Consider the following 24,842-nt stretch of genomic DNA (forward strand, 5'->3'; position numbering starts at 1 on the left):
AAATATATATTTCCATTTTAAAAACATTACATAATAGAAAGCCTGTAACATTTCTGATTCCATGAAAATAAAAATCTATAAATATATTTTAAATTACATTGCTTATAAGGCTGGAAATACATATTAAATACTATTCTACCATATGTCTAATTAGAACATTTGAAGCATTAATATAAAAGTCCTAAAATCCATTTATTTTACAGAATATAACTTTGGCAGTTTTCAAGAGTGCATGCATGTTTTTTAATCAGGTAAATTTCAATATTACAGAAAACAAGTTAAAGAAATTTTTCTTACCGAAAGCACTATATCATTAGTCTTCCCAATTGCTATATCAGCAGCACTTTCAAAAGCTGGCTAGTAAGAATAAAAATAAAACAAAGCATAAAAATCCATTCGTGAGAATTTTCTGCCAAATACTGTTTTGATTCTTTCTGAATTGCTTTCAAGATGATTAAGATATTAAAATTTAGGGTTTTTATATTCCGAGACTTTCAATGGGTTTTCAGAACACAGACCCTTCTGCCATCTAACTGCCACAGTTTAGAGCTCCTCTTGAATAAATCGTATCTAGCCAGCACATTGAATTCCCAATTCCACAGTGCATGCCTCAGCCTTGATGTTATCTAAATAGCAAGGAGCTTATAGGCTATTGTGCTTAACCAAACCCTTCCTTGCATTTACAATGAACTTGATTTTTTGTGTGAATATAAAGAGCCACACAGGACAAAATGAAGCTATCAGTAATAAATCTCACTAAATAAAATGCTAGTTCTTGAAAGTTTACTTATTTTTTCACATTATATAATTACTAAGAACCATCTGAAGTATAATGTTCTGGGATAAGAGTCATGTCTCATTTCCTAAAACAAGAGGAGTTAGCCTTAATGGCATAGAAATCCTCAAACCTCTAAGTCATCTTTGCCTTCAAACCTGAACTTTTCATTAGTTGGAACAAAAGTTTTATAATAGTATGTGTGGAGAGTTTTAAGGATATTCCATATATGCGCCCAGAATTATAAAATATGTAATTTCACAAGATGATTTAGAATGATCTGTAACAAGGAAACCTTCAAGTAAAGCAATTTTGAATAAAACATTTTAAATTTTTTACTTCAGTATTTGCCAAGTTCAGAGAGATGAAAGTAAAAACTAAAGTTAAAAATATATTACTCAAAATTCACAAAACTAAGTTATTCTAAAAGAAATGCTTAAATAAAATAATTTTTAAGTTTGTAATATACACTCTGCAGTTTTAACAATTAAAACTGCACTAAGACTTCTGAGTCACCTTGCACTGTTGAAAGACAGAATGAATCATCATCCTACTTGGCTTCGTGGTTCTAGATTTTATTTCTGAGACTTAAACATACCTACCCATGTTAAATAACAATTTGATAAACCCATCTTTCGGGCCCACTCAACAAAAGGTGTTTTAAAGATCCTGAAGTAAAAACTGTTCTGTCAGCACTCTGAATATTATTTCACGTCAAATCTATAGCATCCACAGCAACTAAGATAACCTGCAATTCAAAAGCAGCTCTCCCTTTACATTTGAAATAAAAAGAGCCTTAATACATATAAAGTCCTTACTTTACTCATTGAACACCTCAATTTTAATAGCTATACAAATATTTGTATAACTATTTTCTTAACTCAATCTCCGAACTACAGAAACCAAATTGTCACAACTCTCTATGAGGGCAAACTTAACACTTCAAGTCAGCTCTCAACAATAAGAATGACATAATATAATTTCATGAATACATGGAAATTTTACAAGGATACCAGCTAAATTTTAACAAAGCTCTACTGAATACCCATTTTATCACTTCCCATCTTGAACTTTCTCTTATAATACATGCTTTTGTTTCTGTGTTTAGGCTTAAGGAAGACCATTGTATCCAGTATACACCAAACCAAGACTGCATTTACATTTGTAAAGTGCAGTCTTTGTACAATTATATTTTTTGTATGTAACAAAACAATGTGATAGCTAAAACAAAATAAGTCATAATTAAGAAAAATAATGTAACTATCTGTCTTAGGATTAATACTGGGAACATTAAGAGTTACAACTTAGCCCAAGCATACCTATGTATGTTTTGATCACTTTTATTAACTACACTAGAAATCAACCCTTTTATTCATAGAAACTTCATGTGGTTAAGAGTTATCATTAGATAAAATTGTAGCTTTGAGATTTAGTCAACTGCAAAATACTTAATTAGTAAAAATGGGGAAAGTAGCTTTGGACTGACAATTGATATTAATGCTTTAACTTTTGCTTTGTAAAAACAGAAATGTGTAAGAATTCTTTTATAGACAACATAATAAAAAGTTTGCAGTTTTTAAATGTCTACTTATATGAGAGGTTTTTTTCCACTTATTCAAGCTGCTTTGATCTTAAAATTTTCAAACCTCTCCTTAAATCTCCATGTATGTGACTTTTCAAAGCTTCATATTCAAGGGCTGAGATTTACAAAAGTGTTATAATTGCTAGACGATTTCAAAATCTTACCATCTATTATGAAAAATGCTGCAGCAGACAGTAGTAAATAATACACAGGATCACTGCCATAAGACCAGTCTTATAGACTGAATATTTAAAATAGGCAGAATCAAAAAGGCCTCGAAAGAAAAGTGGCACCTACCCCTCACCAAATATATCAATAAACTGGAGAGTGGCTACCAGTGGTGATAGCGTGTTGCAGGGTGAGACTGAGGGAGAGATTTTAGTGCTTTTTTAATGTTTTCACCATCTACATCTAATAATACTTTAAAATAGTTAAAGAAAGGAAAGAAGAAAGGCTGAGCATATGTATAAAGTTCTCATTCTACAATGCATGGCACCCTTGGGTATGAAACTTGTAGACACCTGCAAAGCACTTCATGGTGCTCTATCAAACCATTCTCCAGATTCTCTGGATTTCTCTTAATTAGGTTATTTTACCCCAGGCAAGAAAAGTAGTCATTTAATTTTTTAAAATTTTTTTAATGTTTTATTTACTTCTGAGAAATAGAGACAGCATGAGCAGGGGAGGGTCAGAGAGAGAGGGAGACACAGAATCTGAAGCAGGCTCCAGGCTCTGAGCTGTCAGCACAGAGCCCAACGTGGGGCTCGAACCCACGAACCATGAGATNTATTTGTTTTTATTGGTTTTGTGATTTTTTTTTTCCTGTGCAATTCTCGTTCATAACTTCCATTTTTTCTTTCACCTGGCTTGTTTGTGCCTTTCTTTTGGATTTTAAGTTGTCTTTATATGTTTTTGGTACTTTTGTTGGAGTTATATATTCTAAAAGTCTTTTCAATACATGACTTCTCTTTTCACTTTCTTTAGGGTGTTTTTTTCTTTAATTTTTTTAGTGTTTGTTTTTGAGAGACCGATCATGAGCGGGAGAGGGGCAGAGAGAGAGAGGGAGACACAGAATCTGAAGCAGGCTCCAGGCTCTGAGCTGTCAGCACAGAGCCCAACGTGGGGCTCGAACCCACGAACCATGAGATCATGACCTGAGCCGAAGTTGGATGTTTAACCAACTGAGCCACCCAGGTGCCCCGAAAAGTAGTCATTTTAAAGGCCCCCTTAACAAGAACATTTCTAGTAAGCTAAAGTTGATTGTATTTATTTTTATATCCCCTTCACATTTTGCTCCCCTGAGGAATAGTAGCCAGTGACAGAGCATAAACAGTGGCAAATCCTTAGTTATTTAATCAAATTACTCCATCTACAAGCATTAAGTAACTATATATGCCACGTTCATTATTACATTAGGAATTGTAGGAGATATACAACTTCACTCCAAAATACAAAAAAAAAAAAAAAAAAAGACAACTAATTCAACATGAACTATTTTGCAAGTTCCTTCTCCTGTTTTGGTTTCAATTTCTTCTCCACTGAAATGAAGCAGTTGTAATAATCCGTAGGATACATTCCAACCATAAAAACTACAAGTATTGCCTCCATAAGCAACTTGCTGCTGCACTCTTTCACCACTAGGTGATGTTCCAACATTGGTAAGGAAAGGTTGACAGTTTTCACTGGCCTTAACAGAAAGCTGCTGATCAAAAGTGATTCGGAAAAGTTGTAAGATTTTTTTTTTTAGTACTACTGGAAATACTAGTCTGCGAAAGCAGAGTTTGCTTTAGATATATAACCTCTGTTTCATAGGTCTCGATGGAAAAATAAGACCCAAAACAAATGATAACGGTGGTGGAGGGAAGAGAAAGCAGGTATATCATTACTGTCTTTACAAAGATTACTCCCGAATTCACAATGGTCTGAAACCAGAAGTTAGAGATCTTACAATGTTATGGAGTAAGGGGGAGGAGAACAGTAACAATTAAAAAGTACACGAACCTATTAGAGAGCAAGATGAGGCAAAGCATACCATTATGTGGTAAAACACTACTTGCCCATTAAACTGGCATGCATAACAAACAAACAAACAAATAAATAAATAACAAGAAGCATCCTTATAGACTGTTGTTAAGAGTGAATCCGTACTACTGTTTTGGAAAACCAACAGTATATCGGAATTTAATATTCCCACACTTTGATCCACCAATCTCAACGAGAATTTCATGTCATATGCACATACACATATATGTTACCATTACCAGTTTCTTCAAACTCATGAAATAAAGTAGATGACTTTTGTGCTTTAGGGGTACTTACAAGCAGAAAAACCTGACTGAAACAAGTATTTTAAAGCAAGCAATGACGAACTTGTTCGGTATTTAATACAATAAATACTGATGAATCTAGAGGTCTAATTACAGCTTGTATACACTAAGTAAGCCTAACTGCCCAAACTAAAAGTTACACTTTTAAATTCAGAGGTAAGATAAGGATTTAGTTAAGTAATATATGAATGAAATGTTTCTTCCATCTTAAAGCAAATTAGTGATTATTTCCTCTAAATAATAATAAATGTAATGCTATTAATCCAAATCCCTAATAATTTGTATGACATTTCAATCAGCAATTTGAACTTAAAATTTAAATTATCTTTTAAAATTTAAACATTCAGGGGCACCTGGCTGACTCAGTCGGTAGAGCATGTGATTTTTGATCTGGGGGTCATAAGTTCAAGTCCCACACTGGGTGTAGAGCTTACCTTAAAAAATAGTAACAATAATAAAAATAAATTGTAAACATTCACTAATTCTAAGACTCCTATTATCCACAGTCTTGCAAAGAAACCAAGATACAGCTTAGATAAAACCTTACAGTTGCTACTGGCAGGTGACCATCATAACAGTGGTCACTGCATGTACTGCTTGAAGCTGGTCTCAACTTTCCATAGAACTATGCCACCTCAGCTGAGCAAAAGCACACTGTTGGCAGTACAGTGCTGAGTTTAAATTGTTGACTAAACCTATTCAAAGAGATTACACTGAAGCTGCATATTGAAACAGAAAGTAATAGTGTTCACAGATAGGTACCGAAACAGAGTACAGTGGAGAGGAAGGGCTCAGAGGAAAAGAAGTAGGGGTGGGTAGGAACAGTCAAAAAGTGAAAAAAAAAGAGGGGGGAAAAAAAAGTTCTAGGAAATTATACTCTAAGTCTTAGGCAGTAAGTTAAGGAGTTACACAGACCCCAGAGATATTCCCTTTTCTTATTAACAGCAAACTCCAAAATAATTTTTCTTTATTAACTCAGCATGGTTTACTTCAGGATTATTGTACTTTGTTGGCAAGAAAGCAAAATCAGTTTTACTCATCATCTGTATGACACTACAGTTCACATTTCATTCTTCCAGATATTATGAAGACCTGACCACAAAGGAAGCACAAAATCAATAGGAAACTATTCTGTACAAAAAGTACAATCCTGCTAATTTACAATTGTAATTGATAGGTACTTGGATCATTTTTTTAAAATAATGTGCATTTGTCTTTTTCCACTTTACTCCTTTTCCCCAACTTGAAACCTACCCACATTGACTCACCATAGAAAGGAAGTGCAAAGACCTTAACATCTGCACTCAACAAGTATTCCAGAAACACAGCACTTTAAATTGCCGTTGAAAAGAATAATGGCCTTACTCATGGTACAACCATCACAGAAATCTGAAATTTCTCATTTCCTATGGTCATTCTGTAATTCACCATTCAGGATTAAAAAAAAAAAAAAAAATCAATGCATTTGGGCACTATGTCAACTGTAACAATAGCTAACTGACATCTGTACAGGGATTTTTAGTTTACAAAACACTTTTACAGGCCTTGTCTACTTTACTAACCAGTTTTCAGTCAATATCATCTTTTAAAAATAGGAAAAAATAATCCTCACTTAACCAAAATTAGTATATTTTACATTCCCACAAAGTCAAGCACAGGGTGACTTTATGTCAAAAAGCCTTACCAACAAATTAAGGTATTAACATGCAGACAGTATCATCTTTCAAGGGTCTGTTTTCCAAAAATTTATTTCAAAGCCAAATGTACCTGAAATACATACTCTTTCATAAGGAAAATATTGGCCAGGTTCCCAGGATGGCCCACACCTTTTACCTCCCACAATTCTAAATTATACTTGGTATTACACTAGCCTGGGGCATGGGGCAGGTAGCCAGGTTACCAAGTTTCTACTTCCTCTGCCCACTTCTTAATTATTAATATTCCCCCAAGACTCCACTTCCTCTGCCCACTTCTTAATATTCTTGGGCCTTCTCTCTTTATAATAAACCAAGGACCAAGGGTGGCACCACTGATGGTTTCATCGATGATGAAAACTACCAAGAGCTGCCAATCAGTATTTTTGGCACTAATCTCTCTCAAGCTCCAGACCCACAGATTTAAACATCAACCATACATGTTTACATACAGCTACAATTCAATAGGTTCCTTGTATCTTTCTTCCAAACCTGCCCCCAACCCCTTCCCTCTACTCCTTAAATGAATATGATTTGCATAAAACTCCATGCCAGGATTTTTGGGAGTCATCCTAAATTCCTTCCTATTCCACACGTATATCCAACTAGGCACTAAGTCTTACCATTTCTACCTTTCTTACATCCACCTCACCATACCCTATCTCCACTGGCATTGCTTCAACTCAGGTCTTGATACCCTCTCTGGTCTTCCTCATTCTTATCAATATACAAACTAGACATGATTATTTCTCTCTATTTAAAATTTCAACAGCTTCCCATTGTCTGCAGCATCATTTTCCAAACCGGTTAGAGTCCCTCCAAAATAAAATGTTTAAAAAGGCATCCCCTGTGGTATCTGGGTGGCTTGGCTGATTAGGCATTTGACTCCTGATGTCATCTCAGGTCTTCATCTCAGGGTCCTGAGTTCAAGCCCCACTCTAGGCTCTGTCCTGACCATGAAGCCTGCTTTAAAGACAGAAAAAAAGGCATCCTCTGCTCATATAATTTGAAGAAGTACACTGGATTAAGAAAGCAGAGTAGTCCTCTCACTAGCAAAAAGTTGAAAAGTCTTATAATGCACAGTACTATGAGTTTCCCTGCCATGGGGAAGTAGAGTAGAGGAGAGACCCAATTGGGCTCCAAGGACAAAGTTACAACTAAATGGAAGACATGTTAATACTCTTCAGAATCTAGTCCTGCCTAGCTGTCAACACCACCTGCCTTTCACCAATGGTTATCATTCACCTCTTACAAACCTTACTTCCCTTCTATACAGAACACAGTTGTAGTTCCTCAAAGGGCCTGTTTCCTGACTCCATTCCTCTACATACATTGTTCCTTCTGCCAAGAACGCCCTTCCCTAACAGTTTGGCTAAAGAACTCTAAGTTTTTCCAGACCCTGGTCACTGTATGTTCTCCACCATACTTTGACTGGCCCTTCTACCTTCCAGCAGAGGACATCTCTCATCTCTGTTACTCTGTATGTGTCAGAACATTTGTCCCACGATGTTGGACTTACAGACTACAAACCTTAAAGGCTGAGAATGAGGCCAGCACCAAGTAATGAATGGGTGAATGAATGGGACAGAGCAAGACCAGGGGTGTGAAGAAAGGGTAAAATTTGACAACGAAGTACATTTTGTCTTTGGCACGCTCCTACACTCATCCCAATGCCCTTTTCCAACTCTCCCAATACCCTCTCCCAGGCGCCTTAGTGACCGTACACACCCTCACCCACAGCACTACGTTCTTCAGTATCAACTACTTCCTCTTCATCAAGAGTCATTCTGTTCAGAGGTTAATACATAAATGCGTTATAGCTTCTCTCAATGCTAAGAAATCTAAGATAAACTTCTAAGTAACAAATTTTTTTTTTAAAAAGTAGAAGATATGGGGAATGGGCATCGTAGTTCTATCATTCAGAAGCTGGCTCATGCAAAAGTCCAAGAGGATTCCTGAGTGGGCTTCCACAGTGTTCTCACCCGCTCCCGCACAGTGGCAGCAACAGGCGCTACTGGCACAAATAGCTGGAACTGGTGCTACTGCCATCCTATGGGTCACCCGTTCTTGGATCGAAAAGCTTTGTTTGAGGAATATTACTCAGCAATCAAAAAGAATGAAATCTTGCCATTTGCAACGGCATATATGGAACTAGAGTGTATTATGCTTAGCGAAGTAAGTCAGCCAGAGAAAGACAACTGTGATTTCACTCATGTGGAATTTAAGATATAAAGCAGATGAACATAAGGGAAGGGAAGCGAGAATAATATAAAAGCAGAGAGGGAGACACAACATAAGAGACCCTTAAATACAGAGAACAAACTAAGGGCTGCTGGAGGGGCACTGGCTGGGGGGATGGGCTGAATAGGCAAGGGGCCTTAAGGAGGACACTTGTTAGGATGAGCACTGGGTATCATACGTAAGTGATCAATCACTATATTCTACTCCTGAAATCATTATTACACTACATGTTAACTAACTTGGATTTAACTTAAAAAATAATAAGTTTTAAAAAAAGAAAAGCTTTGTCTTTCTTTGAGACCATTTATGGTCAATTTTTCATTAAACTGGACAGAAAGGCTCACCAACAATATTCTCCGATGCACTTAAAACAGTGTCTTTATCCTAGCCAGCAGTATCTTGAAATTTACCCTAGACCATTGCTTGATTTAGGAAAAGGAAAATTTAAAAAAATTAATGTTGCCCAAGTATCCTAATATTTCAGAATAAATCTCTAAATATTAAATTAGCATTCCAGCAAAAATCATTATGGCTTATCACCACTTCTGATTTCATAAGAAGTCATGTTTTAGGACATCACTGTCCACAGATGCCAAGCACTGTGCTAAATGCTGGCGATGACAGAGATGAAAGTGTTAATCTCAAGGAGCCAAGTCTAGTAAGCTAGATGGATAAGCAAACATCTATCAAACAATACGGCTACATGCTGCTATAAAGCAGGTATCGTGGGAGCTCTAGGAACAGGGAGCAGAGGGCAAAGGACAGAAGAGACTTCCGAGAAGAACTACCCCTTGATTTAAGACCTAACAGGTATGAAGCTCATCAAGCAAACAGGCAGTAGAGAGGGAAAATAAGAGAGGGATGGGATCCAAGCAGAGGAACTGCCACACGCGGACGTACTGAGGCAAGAGGAGGCGGCCCAGGGGACGGGTTCCACAGGTGATCGCTCGCTCTGAGAAACACCGGGTGATGTATGCAAGTGTTGAATCTCTGTGTTGTACACCCGAAACTAATGTACCACTGGACGTTAAGTAACTGGAATTAAAATAAAAACTTAACAAAAAAAAAAATACTAAGGTGAGCAATCCTAGAAAATGTCAGGAATACAAGTTAGTCAAACTGGCTGGAGCCCAGGGTGGACTCTAGGGAAAGGCTACAAATGGAGCTAAAAACATAGGCCATGATGAAGGGCCTTGTCTTATATGATAAAGATACGGATTAACTTGCATGTGATGGAGATTCTGAACTTCTTTCAACTGAAAGAGACGGAAGGCCAGGCCACAGGGCCCTGTTCCCTACACAGTGTGAATGGTGTCTTCTGGACTTGCACAGGGCAGCAGCACGGTGTTCACGTGCTGGGCTGTTTACTGCTAAGATGGCAGAGAGCTCTCATCAACAGCCAGCCCTGTGCTTGGCACACACAGGACTAAAACAATAGTGAATAATGAGATGTGCCAACACAATCCTGAGGGTATAACCAAAAGGCCCTAACCAAGCTTCCTTCCTTCCTGCCTATAAAAATCACACCACTTATGTGCTATGATAACTGGTAATTGCCACAACACTCTTAAGGGAACATGAGGAAGGTCATTCACTATGGGCTGCCTCAGAGATAAGAAAGGATTCAAGGGAAAAACACATTAAGATGCTTTTGACCCTAAGTAGTTTATCCTGTTCTTCTCGCCAAAAACTGAACAGAAAACAACCATGGGTTAGCTCAAAATTATTCATCAATGAACTCTAAGGCAGTAGTAATCACTATAAAAAGCATATTTTCACATCAAAAGGATCCATGAAGTAAAAATCTATTTTAACTGAGAACTTTTTTTGTAGAGTTAAAATTTTTTTTTTAATGTTTATTTATTTTGGAGAGAGAGAGAGACAGAGTGTGAGCAGGGGAGGGGCAGAAAGAGACACACACACACAGAATCTCAAGCAGGCTCCAGGCTCTGAGCTGTCCACACAGAGCCCGATGTGGGACTTGAACGCACACTCTGTGAGATCACGACCTGAGATGAAGTTGGATGCTAACTGAATAAGCCACCCAGGCGCCCCTAACTGAGAACTTCTTAGGTTAGTCTAGTCTTCCAAGTAATTAAGTACTCTGAACAAAATTAGGCTACCTGCCTGTAGTACTTTACATTCTACATAGTAAACTGAAATAATTTATTATAATTGGCATGTAAATAAGGATTTTCTCTCTTAGGCTTGGAAAAACAGTAAGGCAAAGAAAAATTTTAAGAGAAACTTAGGAAAATCATGGACAAAATAAATTATAAATGAGCTTAGAAAATTGATGGCTTAAAAAGTTAAGGCATAATTAGGGCACCTTGGTGGCTCAGCCAGTGGTTAAGCGTCCTACTTTAGCTCACGTATGATCTCACAGTTTGGTTCATGAGTTCGAGACCCGTCAGACTCGCTTCTGTCAGCACAGAGCCCGCTTCAGATCCTGTCTCCCTCTTACTCTGCCCCTCCTCTGCTCGTGCTGTCTCTCAAAATGAATAAACATTTAAAATAAAAAGTTAAGGCATAATCTAGAGATGAATGAAAAATCCTTAGTCTTTGATGAACCAGTGACCTACATGTAAAGAAAACAATCCAAAAGCCACAGAAATAAAATAAAATTTCAAATTTTCCTTTTAAAAAAATGTAGACACATTTCACTAATCAGTATTTTTCAATGAAAATAAGGCATATAAAATTCCACTAACTAAACCTAATTAAACATTTTTTAACTTTATAATATGGCAAAGGAGAGAGACAATGGGTAACAGTAACACAGAGGATGGGGGGAAATGACTGTAAACACACCCAGAGAGAGAAAGAGAAAAATGTACATAAAATGTACATTAGCGATACAGGAGATTAACAGCTTGAGCATTTTAGGATGCTGTTCCCAAAGATGCAAAATCATGGTATTTTACAATGAAAAGCCTGAATACAACACTAGGTCGTTACTGCCTGCTGCTCCAGTTATAATAATAGAGGCAGCAATCCTCAATCCCACCTCCCTGTTCTCTTCTCTTCTCTTCTCTTCTCTCTCTCTCTCTCACATACAATACTTGTTGAATATGTTAAATGTTATTAAACTATAACTACATTAAACAAATAGTATGTTACCATTTACTGAGCCTCTTATCCTCACAATTCTCTCCAGTAGCTTTTATTACCTCCATTTGTCAAATGAAGAAACTAAAAAAAGGTTAAGTGACTTGAACCCAACCACAGAGCTAATTAGTGATGAGGGTGGAATTCAAAGTCACTTGTACGTGGCTCTGATGCTCACATTTTAACCCCTATACGACACCCTCCCCAAACCTTATGGTTTAATTTTTAAAAGACTGGTATTTTCTTATTGTGCTATCCCAAGAGTACTGTTTAGATCCAGATACCTTAAATATCAAGGAAAACATTAACAACTTATATAGTTCTTTAGCTTATTTATTCACTTTTAAGTAAAGTCTGCATCCAACTTGGATCTCAAACTCACAATCCTAAGATTAAGAGTTCCATGCTCTACCAACTGAGCCAGCCAGGTGCACCTACAGTTCTTTTAAAATATGCAGATTTTACTACCAGTAAGGAAGACATTATCTAACACTCACTATAGCTGAATACCAATCCAGAATTTAACAAAGTACAAATGGTCCCCCAATATTTCCAACTTTATTACTTAGCCTTTTAATTATGCTAGGTTCTTTGCGTGCTATAAAACACCCAATATAAACCTGGAGAGAGAGTATAAATATCTGATTTCTTTCTCCATTATTCACACATTGTGGACTCACATCATATATGCCTTTAATTATACTCATTCAACTACCTGTGCTACAGGAAACAAAGAAAAACAAGAGAAAAAAATAACTTAAAATAATAGTGGCAGGATGCCTGCCTTTATATCCTTGTCCCAGAGTGAGCATGCAATGGAGACTATAAATCTGCTGTTTCTCAGCCAATCTAAAGTCCCAGTCACTTGTCAAAGGTATCTCACATAGCCAATTATGATCCAGCTCACCAAAAAAATAACCTATTCTAAAAGATGGAAGAAAAACTGGCTGTTGGAAGTGAAAAACAGTATGTCAGTTAACAATTGGTTTTCAAACGGGTGACCTCCTAGAGGACTTTTTCAAGGGTAATTCTGACTACACAGGATTTTTACCTTAAATGAGAATTTAGGCCCAAAGTCCCCATATAAGAGGTGATTTCACTTTACTCAGCTCCTTAGATCAAAAAGAATTGGGAACCAAAATATTGGTCTTGTATTTCAAAATAAGTTAATAACTAATGCATTATTCATCCTATTTCACAAATGGGAAAAAGCAGAGCAACACGGATGCTGTTAGAAGAAGGCACACCGGCGGCACCTGGGTGGCTCAGTCGGTTAAGCGTCCAACTTCAGCTCAGGTCATGATCTCGCGGTTTGTGGGTTCCAGCCCCGCTTCAGGCTTTGTGCTGACAGCCAGCTCAGAGCCTGGAACCTGTTTCAGATTCTGTATCTCCCTCTCTCTCTGACCCTCCTCTGCTCAGGCTCTCTCTCTCTCTCAGAAAAAATAAAACATTAAAAAAAAATTAGGAAAAAAAAAAAAAAAGAAGGCACAGCAGACATGTGGGAACTGTTCCATGACTTATTTTTAAATAAAATAAAAATGTAATAAGAGTCTGTCAAGTAATCAGAAGCAATCCTTGACGTTGGTTCTCAGTAGAAAAGGGAAAAAAACACATAGCAAGTTTTGAGATGGGCCATTAACCAGAGTACAAAACAAAGGCAAGAGTGGAAAGAATACCCTACCGAGAGAAACCGCCTAACCCCAGATCCTTTACTAGCACGCTATCACTTACTCTCCAGACACGTCTCCTTTTCTATGAAGAGACCAGTCTTTGACCTCTCTGTGACCATTCAGCATTACTGTTTTCCAATCTCACACCTCATTATTTCAATGTCCAACTCACAAATGCCTTATGAAGAAAACAGAAAAAAACTAAATAAAACAGTCAATTAATCGAGCTTGCTATCAAAGGTAGAACTGTCTTTTATACCACCCCCCAACAGGTACAAAAAGAATTTTTTTTTTATTTTATTTTTAAGTAATCTCTATATCTAAGGTGAGGCTTGAACTTACAACCCCAAGATCAAGAGTCACATGCTCCACCAACTGAGCCAGCCACGTGCAAACAAATATTTTTATTTAAAATTTCCGAGAAAAAGACTACACACATCAGCATGTTCCACATCATATAATCAGGAAATTCTACTTTGCGTAGTTAACTCACTCTTCCCAGAATTCAATTTCTTACCTAACTAGAATCTGAGTGTCAACAGATCTCAGGGAGTAAGTTAAAGAGTCAACAAAAGAGAGAGAAATTTCCATTAAGAGACTGATTACAACTCAGGAACGCCTGGGTGGCTCAGTTAAGCAACTGACTTCAGCTCAGGTCATGATCTCAGGTCATGAGTTCAGGCCCCGCATTGGGCTCTGTGCTGACAGCTCAGAGCCTGGAACCTGCTTTGGATTCTGTGTCTCCCTCTCTCTCTCTCTGCGCAACCCCCCACCCCACCCCTGCCTGCACTGTCTTTCTCTAAAAATAAACAAACATTTTTAAACATTGTTTTAAAAAAGAGATTGATTACAACTCAATTTATCCCATCCCACATACACAAATCAACTTTAAACACAGGATACTTCTTCCTGCATTTTCAGTTCATACATACTAGCATTAGTGGTCTTTAGTAACACGAAGAGGTAAGAAATGTACCTTTACCTGCACCTTCAAAGAAACCTGCTTCTGTGAAGCTCTGTTTTCAAAGGTCTATATGGCCTTTTTCCTGGGAGAGATGTCTCATGGTACATAACTCCTTTTTTTAATTTGGCAGTCTTAAAGTTAATTTTTAATTAATATTTAATTAATATTTAAGTTAATATTTTACCACTCAGACCTAACAAAGGCCCCATTATGAGCCTTTTGGGTCTCAAATGTTACCAGATCCGGCACTGGGACCGCTCTCTCTGGAGAACTGTTCTATGGAAACTCTTCATCAATCCACACACTCAAGTTTCCTCATTCCCAGACATTTGCTTATCTGAACAACTCTCCCTTTCCTTCATTCCATTCTTCCCTCTCCTTACGAATGCCGTAACATTTTTTAACTCATGATTACAAAACTGAGCATTTTTTTATTACCATTGATTCATGACATTTCACATCATCTCTATTTTTAATCTTACTAATACAAATATTTTTAACTCATAACTTATACAATCATTAGCTACCATTAAGTTCAGGACATTCTACAGATACCACCTACTTTTCTCCAGATTAAGTAAGTCCAGAACCTTTTACTTTTTCACATAAATCTTAAAAGATGTGTTCTAACCCTGATCTTGTCTTATTTCTCTACTCTCAAAATATGAAGTCAACAAAACTTAAGACTCTAACAATTATTTCCTTGTTTCTTTCATGTTTTCTGGACTAGTTAGATGGGTTAATGAAAATATGGTGTTAGTGACTACAGATTTATTCTCTCCATAGGCCAGTTAGCTTCCTTTCACACAAACTATGTTCAAAAACCCAAGATCAAATCCCATCAGCTACCTCTTGGATGCAGATTTAACTAGATGAGCTACACAGTACACTCAAAATGCATCCCATCACTGAACAAACTTTCTGGTGATGTATCAGGTAGATGTCAGGAACCAGATTATCTTCTTTTACCATAACATTGTGAATTGTTTGAAGAGTATGGTCTTTAGTATGCAATAAACTGCTAACTCCTATTCAACTTCTGTTCCATTGACACTCTTCCACTTACTACTTATAGTTTAGGTAACCAAGTATACCAGTGAACAGAATCCAGAGTTAGATAAACCGAGTAATCAAGATCCTTTTAAAATTCTATTTCTGTCTTCCCAGATTCTTAGCAACTACAACCACCTTGTTGTCATTCACAAGTATAAAGGTATTTCTACCATCACCCAGGCCACTGGGAAAAAATACAGAATAAAGACAGTTTCACAGGATGCCCCCATTATCACTGATCACAGCCCATCTCCTAGAACTACTATTAACCTTGGGAATAAAGTATACTCACATTTTAAAAGCTTATATTCACAATGATTACAAAACCACCATATTACACAAGCACAGCCTAAGATAGCATATGAAATGCAAGAGAGAAATGGAGACTATAAGTTCTCCATTAATCCTCAAAACCTGCTGAGGTAAGTAAGTATTAGTATTCATTTTTAATAAAAAGAGAGAAGTAGAAGATGATGATCATGATGATGAAGAAGACCGGGAAAGTTAAACCTCTTACAATATAAAGGACTTTGAAGGCAGCCAGAACCCTAGCCCTGTTACTGTATGTAACAAGCAGTTTCTATTTCTAGGTTCACCACGTTAGCTGTAATGTTTCTCTAGGCAACTTAACATCTCTGAATTTCATCTGTACAACAGGGTTTAAATGAGATTAATTCATGTCAAGTGTTAAATTCAAAGCTTACTATATAATAAGCTTCCTCAATAACTATCAGCACCGGTCAAAGTCAAACAGCTAGTTATGAAAAGTCAAAAATCAAACTCCAGTCTGATTTCCCAAGTCCATGCTTTTTCTACAACATGGTGTAGCTGCTAACACACAGTTGTTATCCACATAAGAATCCATACTTGAACTATAACATGGGTGGGAAACTGATACTACCTAAATGAGAGAACTACTAAAGGCTAACTAAACCAACAGAAAGAAGTATTTTAGCTCTAACAACGAATAAGCAAAACCAGGTAGAAACTCATCAGAAGATAATGCTTAGACATCCAGGCTTACAGAGCCATGCTCTAATTACTATAAAACTACTTTCCTATCCATGTAGGAATTTATCCTATTTATCTCGAATCAGTGACAAATTAAAGATTTTAATTACCCGACATACCCCAAATAAAGCATCCTCGTTAACCTGGACGAAGAAATCAGCCCTCCTACTACAAAATTTGAATCGTGCATTAAAAGCCTGTCAGCTGTATTTTCAAAATAAATTGCTACTCAATATTTTCACTTATACCTCTACTACTTATAAATTGAGACAACCAGAGCCATGGCTCTTCCTACCCAATGCCCTGAGCAAACAACGTTCAAAAATCTCAACCGTCTCACTCACCTGATCTAATAATGGATGAGGCAAAAGCACGGACAGTAGCAAAAGTAAACTTCCGTAACAGTTATTAATAATAGGCTTACTATCTGAAACTTCCAGAAACTGATCTACTTTAAAAATGAAAAAAAAAAGGGGGGGGAAGGGGGGTTGGTAAGCCAGAATGGGATGCCCAAATACATTTATTTTGGCAACTCTAGCCTATTCCGCAAAGTAACAATCCTCCTGAGAAAAGGCTGTCCCGGATATTCCAGCGAAACAAAATTAATATATGTGCCCTGGTAAAGAGACTGAGTTGTAACCAAAGGCAAAAAACACTGTTAACTATGAAATCATCCTTTAAAAGACAATGAAGTCAGAACACCTTCACTTTAGCAACAAAGCCTTTTGAAGACGGTATTCATTTTTCAATGATCTTTAAGGTTCCTGCATTACTTGGATTTTTACAAAAGTCTAATAACTTCCTGACTCATAGATCTAAAATAGTCATCATGTACACAAATGTTCTACTTCTTCGGTTCAGAATCACATGTAGGAAACACGGACTTCTGTCTCTAGGTTTTACAACTGCATACCCATTCATTTTGCACTAATATAACCACTAAATATAGCTCTAAGACACTGACGATTAAGAGGAGTTAATTATCTGAGTGATTCATACCTCCTATGTCCAGACACCAAGATCCAAGGATGTTCCTGTCAGATCTATGGGAAGAGGAAATGATAAACACCTGTCACAAAAGCTTTCCAAACTGAGAAGCCCCGCACGGAGTTGTCAATCTTCAATCCACTCGCTCAGCCACGAACCCCGCCCCCCAAAACAGGCCCTACATCCACCGAGCCTAACTTTGCGAAGGGAGTGGGGAGATGTTAAGGCCGTAGAGAGAGCGGACCCGCAAGTGCTGGAGAAGAGGACCCTGGCTTTTTCTGGTGCTCGCTTACGGAGTCACCGTGAGAAGCCTGAAGCCATTCAGAAGTCACTTTTCCTCTCGGGGCCTCCCTTGGTCACCCGTCAAATGCGGGGACTGCCAAGAAGCCCCCTGCTGCTCCGAGGCCAAGGACGAACTCAAGATCCCTCCAGGCAGCACCCGCGGAAACACACGAAGCGCCCTGCCCTTCGACCCCACTGTCTCCGGGACTTTCGAAACGGGCTGGCCCACCATCCCACTCCCCGGCCCCGCAGGCAGCGTGTGCGAACCGGGCCTTCACGCCCGCAACGTGGGCGCCCCTCCTCGCCTCACCTGTCCCAGACGGACATGCCGCGGTCCTGGCGCGGCGCTGCCCTCCCCACCCCACTCACCTCCCCCGGGGAAGTGATGCCGGACTGCGGCCCGAGGAGCCGACCAGAAGCTCTCCTGGTGCCCGCCGCCACCCGCACCCACACCCCTGCCCTGCGCCCCGGGAAAGCCCGACCACTCACCCGCCGCCGCTGCGCCGTCTCCTCGGCGGCCTCCCGGCCGCAGCAGCCGAGGGACCGCGGGGGGCCGGGGCCCGGGCCCGCCGCTGTCGCCGCCGCGTCGCCTCAGCCCAGCCCCATCGCCCTCGGCCGGCGCCGGCGGCCGCGGGTCGCTCGGGCTCGAGGCGCCGCCGCCGCCGCCGCGCGCTGCGGCTCGGGGTGAGGGGAGAGAGGCGCCGCGGCCAGGCCCGGGCCGCGCCGGGCACAGGGGCGTCCGCGCTCTCCTCCTCGGCGCCCGCGGCGGCGGCGTGCAGCCGGGGCAGAGCGAGAACAAGGGAGGGCGGCGGGGGACGCTGGCAGGGGGAGGGGGGCGGTCTGCACTCCGAAACGGCCTCCCGCCGCCAGCGACGTAGCGAGCCCCCCCTCCCCTCCGCCGTGGCGCCCGGATCACGCTGCGGGGAGAGCCGGCGGGCGGGCGAGCGCGCGCGCGCGCGCGCGGCGAGCTCGGGACTCCCGCTCCGGATGTGAGGTCACGTGATTGCCTCATCCCCCGCGCCGAGGGCGGAGGGGCGCAGAGGGGACGTAAGGGGGCGGGGCCAGCGCAGGCGGGCGGGGCGAGGGGGCAGTCCCCGCCCACCTCCCCTTTAGCCCCCAAAGCCGGCGAAGGAAAGAAGGGGAGAAGAAGACCCTCCAAAAGAGCGGGCTGTTGGGGAGGAGAGGTTACCAATGGAGGACGGCTTTTTTTGGCCTGGAGGAGATGGAATTTGCCACCCTGGCTGTGCAAAAACAAGATCATCGTCCAAATCCCCACTTAATGAACAGAGAAACTGAGGAGCAGTGAGGGGCCCAGCATAGACGTACCAGGGTCAAGGTCAAGCAGGAAACTTGGGCTAGAATGCAGAGGAAACCAGATCCTAGCTCTAATCCAGATCTCTCTCATTCCTTAACAGCACTACCTCCCCACCGAAAAACAAACAAAATACTGTAATGCACCTCTGACAGCCGGCTTGGCGCACCCGGCTTCGGGCGCGGGACTGGGAAGCGTACCCGGGAGAAGGCTCCCACGCGCCCACCCCGCAGCCTCCGGCGTGAAGGAGTTTCTTCCGATGGTGCTGGAAGCAAATTAAATACTTCCCTCCGCAGAAGCTTTATCTCGGCGCAGGGCCCCGGCCGGATGTACAAATCGCGCGTTTGGTTTTCGCGGCGTGCCTTCGGCGACGCGCTCCGGGAGCGCGCTCCGCCACCTGCTGCCTCGGGCTCCGGCCCGTTGTCCACCGCGCCCGCGCCCGGGAAGCTCGGCCGCCGCTATTGTTACTACGCCCTGCGGCTAACAACTCGTGGCTGCGTCGACGTGGGGCAGCCCTGGTCCACCGCACTTACGAGAAACCTCGCAGGAAGCGCGCAAGCTCTGGTTCCCGGCACATGGTGACACTGCTTCGCGGGCTACTTACTACCCGGCTCCCCTGGCCACATATGGTGACACATCATGCGAGACAGCACTCTGCCCCCGAATTTACGGCGCAGATGTCACCTCACTGGGAGCCAGGAACACGCTACTCCTGGCCCGCTAAATTGTGTGGGGGCTGGACAGTTTCCACGCATTTCCTCACGTGGTGTAGGGCGCGCTGGACCACATCTCTCTATACAACCTCTGGGCGCAGTCTCACCGTGTGTGTGTGTGTGTGTGTGTGTGTGTGTGTGTGTGTGTGTGTGTTTCAAACCTCACAATATTCAAATGATTACAGGAGATGAGAGGTGTGGAAGTTGGCAAACGGTAAGAAGCTTGCTGGGTGGGATTGAGCCCTTAAAGCCTCCTCCCCCCACCTCTCTCGGCTCCTTGGCTCCGGGCTGTTTCCCCTCCGCCTTTAAACAAGTTCAGGTCTCTCCAGTCTAAAAACAAGATCAGGGTGCCAACTCTCGGCTCCCAAGTGCCCTCTCCAGCAGGTAGCTTCCAAGTGCCTCTCTCCCTCTCAAGCTGGCCTCTTAATCAGTGTGTCCTCGTTTTTCGGCCCTTCCACTTCCTCATTTCTCAACACTTGGCAGTCTTTCTTCCCACACACACTCCCCTCCCTAACCCTGCCCAGGCAAGAATAACCTCTGCCCCCAAAGCAGCGAGGTATTCCTCAAGCCTACCTCTCTGGATCTTTCTGCTACATTTGATGCCTCAAGATAACTCTCACCTTCTGGAATCTCAAGGCTACCTTGGATTCCAAGGGAGTCCACTCTCCTAATTCTCACATCTCAGTAAATAAGGCCCCTGCCTCCTCTGGCGACATCCTTAAGTGACACCAGTTGTGACTCTGTACCTTAAACGAGAGCCTCCCTGTAAGCTCCTGTCATTCCATTCTCCTGGGGATTGCATCCATCCTCGCCGCCGGTTCAACTACTCAATCAGCCGTCTCCAGCCCAGACCTCGTTCACAAGAATTAGACCCAAATATCCAGCTGCCTATCTATCTAGATGCATCACACAGGCACCCCAAACTCAGCACAGCAGAGGCTGAGCCCATCCCACTAGATCCATAGCAGCCCCTGCTTCAGCTGTCCACGCCCCCACCTACTACCATCAGAATTAGAAAGCTGGGCATGAGTCATTCTTGAGTCAGCCCTTTGTCTTATCCAGGAACAGAGTCCTATCTATTTCACCTCCTTCCTAAGCCCCAAACCCTACCCCCTACAGGCTCCAGCCATCCCTTGTAGCAGCCTCCTTCAGACAAACTTGTCCTCCACTCAGGCTCCGGAGTGAACTATCTGAAATGTGCTTTCATTGAAAATGTTGCAGAGGCTCCTCTGGCTTCTGGCTGCTTCCAAGGCATCTAGCATGAATTTGTCAAGGCTTTTTTTTTTTTTTTAATATTTTATTTTATTTATTTTTGAAAGAGAGAGAGAGAGACAGCATGAGCAGGGGAGGGTCAGAGAGAGAGGGCGACACAAAAGCCGAAGCAGGCCCCAGGCTCTGAACTAGCTGTCAGCACAGAGCCTGATGTGGGGCTCGAACCCACGAACCGTGGGATCATGACCTGAGCTGAAGTTGGACACTTAACCGACTGAGCCACCCAGGCGCCCCTGTCAGGGCTTTTGAAAGACCCCAAAGAGCTCCCCTCCCCCAGACTTCAAGAAGTAGCCCAAATCGCCAGAGCAAGGCCACACACAGCAGGGCAAGGGAAAACTGTAGGAAGAAAAAAAAGTCAATGGGGCACCTGGGTGGCTCAGTAGGTTAAGCATCCGACTTTGGCTCAGATCATGATCTCACAGTTCATGGGTTCGAGCCCCACGTCAGGCTCTGTGCCGACAGCCAGCTCAACGATTCTTGTAAATAATTAAAAATTCTTTAAACTTCAAAGCAAAAACTTTCAAAGGAAGAAGTATGGCTTTCATCAGCTTCTCAAGGATAAGAGGGCTGGCCCACTTGTAGTGGCCCGGGTGACCTCTCCACCATGGCTGTAGCTCACATCTGTATACCTGTAACCCATGTCTCTCTTCAGAGTCCCCGGGTCATACATCCCTGTCATCTTCACGTGATGTCTCACTCCTACCTCATGAACTCACTCATCCAAAACTCGACTCTTGCCCTTCTTCCCCAAACTAGATCTTTTCCCAGGCTTCTTGACTTTAGCAAAAGACAGTTACCCACCCACTGCTCAAGCCAGAAACCTGGTAGTCTTTCCCATCCAATACCAAATCCATTTCATGTCATTCCGTTTCTCCTGCTACTAGAAAAACCCAAGCCACCTCCATTGCTCACCTGGGATACCGCCTTAGCCCCCAATCAATTTCCCGACTTTCACCCATAATTCCTTTCCAATCCATTCTCACATAGCAACTAGAGTTAATGACTGTGTGACTCAGAGCACAGCTCTTGATGGAGGCTCCCAAGCTTCCCATTTCAGGGAAAATAAAACGTGGATTTCTTTGACTTACAAGGTCCAATGTTGGAAGTAGCCTGCCCATTACTCCCTTTTTTGCTGGCACTCCTCTACCATCACCCTCCTCTTACCCCAGATCTCCTTCCCCACCTCACCTCGTTCTGACCACAGTGCACCTTCTTTCAGTTCCGCAAGCACACCAAACTCTTTCCTGCCTTTGCAAAACCTGTTCTGTCTCTTCCCTTTTTTCCTTGTCTGGCTAACTCTTACAAATTCAGCTCTTGATTTAAATGCATATGCATCAGTTCCTGAGAAAGGCCTTCCCTGGCCATTCATTCTTTCCTTTATTTTCTGATGACCTCCGTTTATTTTCTTTAGAACCATTACCTCAGTCTTAATTACCTGCAAGTGTATGTATGTATTCAACACCTGTCTCTCCCACCAGACTTCAAGCTCTGTGATGATGAGGACCAGTTGAAGCTCTAGAATTTTTCTAAAAGGAGCTTAAAAGTGGCAATCTTTGGGGTATCTGGGTGGCTCAGTCAGTTAAACACCTGACCCTTGATATCAGCCCAGGTCATGATCTCACAGTTTATGGGATTGAGCCCCATGTAGGTCTCTGTGCTGACAGCACGGAGCCTGCTTAGGAGTCTCTCTATCCCTCTCTCTACCTCTCTCCTGTTCTCTCTCTCTCTCTCACACACACACACACACATACACACACACACAAAATAAATAAATTGTGTAAAAAAGTAGTGGCAATCTTTTTAGAAGAGGAAATGAAGGTTTGTCCTGAGGCTGTTTGCATTGCATTTTATTAAGAGTGAAAAAGTGTCAGTTGTCAATTCTTATAAATGGGGGAAGGACTTTTAGAATTGTGGGAAGAGGCACATAAAATATCCCCTCAAGCCATCTCTTAATGCTGCGACTGCCACAGACTGAGTTGATTTAGTTTATTACTACATATCCAGCACTAGACAAAGCCTGGCATATGGTAGATACTCAAATTTTGTAGTCAGATGAATGAATGAATGAGTGAATGAGGGGATAAATTTACAGTCTCAAAAATCATTTCCTTCAAATGCCTTTCCTGAATCCCAGGCTAAGAATCCCTCTTCTGTGCATCTTTTCATTGCACTCACAACCTTAAATAAGCATCTGCTTAGTGTCTCTATCTTCTATTTGTTTATGCTGTACACATATTTTTGCTTCTATACTTCTAAATATTTTCATGTGTTATTTGATCATCACAACGTTGCCAGTACTAAAAGTACCAGTTACTGTTATCTCTAATTTTTTTTTTATAGATGAAGGAACTGGGGAAATTTACATGTATTAACTCATTTAATCTTTAAAATAATCCTAAGAAGTAGGTACTATTATCATATCTAAGGATGCAGATGATATTGAAGAAAGCTTAAAATCTCATCTTACAGAGTAGGAAAAGATGTGAAGTAATTCACTCAAGTTCCCAAAGCTAGTAAATAGGACAGCCAGGATTCAACCCAGGAACTTGGCCCCAGGGCCAAACTGTTCCCATTTAACCAAATGAAGCAATAGTGATTTGTCCTCTAGGATCTAAACTCTTTGGATTATCTGTTTAAGCACCAGACTCTGACTTCCTCATAAGCCAGGATCTAACTAACCCATCTGTGGGTCCTTGGCGCTTAGCTCTGAGGATAAATTATCATCAATGATTTTCACAAACACGATGTCAGACTAGCAATGGAATGGTTATGATTCCCATCTTATTTTACTTTTTTATTTTTGGCACAGAGAGAGAGAGCACGTGAACAGGGAAGGGGCAGAGAGAGAGAGAGGGAGGTGGAGGAAGTGAAGCATGATCTGCACTGACTGCAAAGAGTTCAATGGAGGGCTGGAACTCACACAGCATGAGATCCTGACCTGAGCCAAAGTCAGATGCTTAAAGGACTGAGCCACCCAGACATCCCATGATTCCCATTTGATAGCAAAAAAAAAAAAAAAATGAGTTTCACAACTTCAGAAGAGGAAGCGACATATCTAATTGTCCTACTGACTGACTCTCATTCTCTTTTGTATTTTCTCTGCTGCTTCCTTAAAAGGTTAGAGGACATGTGTTTCAATTAGAAAGACTTTACCTTAAGAAAGACTGGGGGGAAATACCATAGCACTCACTGCCTTCTCGAGAAAAGATAGCCATTAAAAGTTCTTTTTTTAAAATGTTATTTTAACATTTATTTATTTTTGAGAGAGAGAGTGAGACAGAGCATGAGTGGGAAGGGGCAGAGAGAGAAGGAGACACAGCATCCGAAGCAGACTCCAGGCTCTGAGCAAGCATTCAGCACAGAGCCCGATGTGGGGCTCAAACCCAGGAACCGTGGGATCATGACCTGAGCTGAAGTTGGACGCTTAACCGACTGAGCCACCCAGGCTCCCCAAGTGTTCTTTGATTATGACGTTTGCCTAACAAGCTTTCTTCCCTTGAGCTCCTCCGGAGCTTTTCTGTCCCCATTTAGCTTGAACCATGCAGGCGCGTGTGTGCGTGTGTGTCTGTGTGTGTCTGTGTGTGTTAGAACAGGAACAGGGAACAGAGCTAGGAGTCAGATGCCTAGAAATCAGAGCACAGGGACTACCACTGACCTGTTTCTGTTGCTGAGCAAAGTATGTAATCTTTTTTGCCTCTGACACGAAACAAAAGCCAAAGGCCCCAAGTTCTTCTAGGCTACGGTGCCCTGGGATCTAGAGAGTCACATGACACTGAATATTCTTTACCAACTCACCGTTTAAGGCATAAGGCCCCTGCTGGAGGCGTGCTCACTGATGGCATATAGCCCGT

The 24,842-nt window shown here is 41.6% G+C and overlaps 1 protein-coding gene across 4 annotated transcripts in view; it reads right to left on the reverse strand.

Moving 5' to 3' along the window:
* ATP13A3 (ATPase 13A3) overlaps positions 1-17,468 on the reverse strand; it is an 85,477-nt gene extending 68,009 nt beyond the window's left edge. For 3 of the 4 annotated variants that reach the window (XM_039230308.1, XM_039230309.1, XM_039230306.1), the window contains exon 1: positions 17,425-17,468. The gene's annotated coding sequence lies outside the window, so the exon portion shown is untranslated. Of the gene's footprint in view, positions 1-297; positions 358-17,424 lie in introns of all 4 variants that reach the window. The other variant, XM_039230307.1, reaches the window with a different exon arrangement.
* Positions 17,469-24,842: the final 7,374 nt, after the last annotated feature.

The sequence above is a fragment of the Hyaena hyaena genome, unplaced genomic scaffold (genome assembly GCF_003009895.1).
Source record: "Hyaena hyaena isolate Hyena2069 unplaced genomic scaffold, ASM300989v1 scaffold_45, whole genome shotgun sequence".
Taxonomy (NCBI): domain Eukaryota; kingdom Metazoa; phylum Chordata; class Mammalia; order Carnivora; family Hyaenidae; genus Hyaena; species Hyaena hyaena.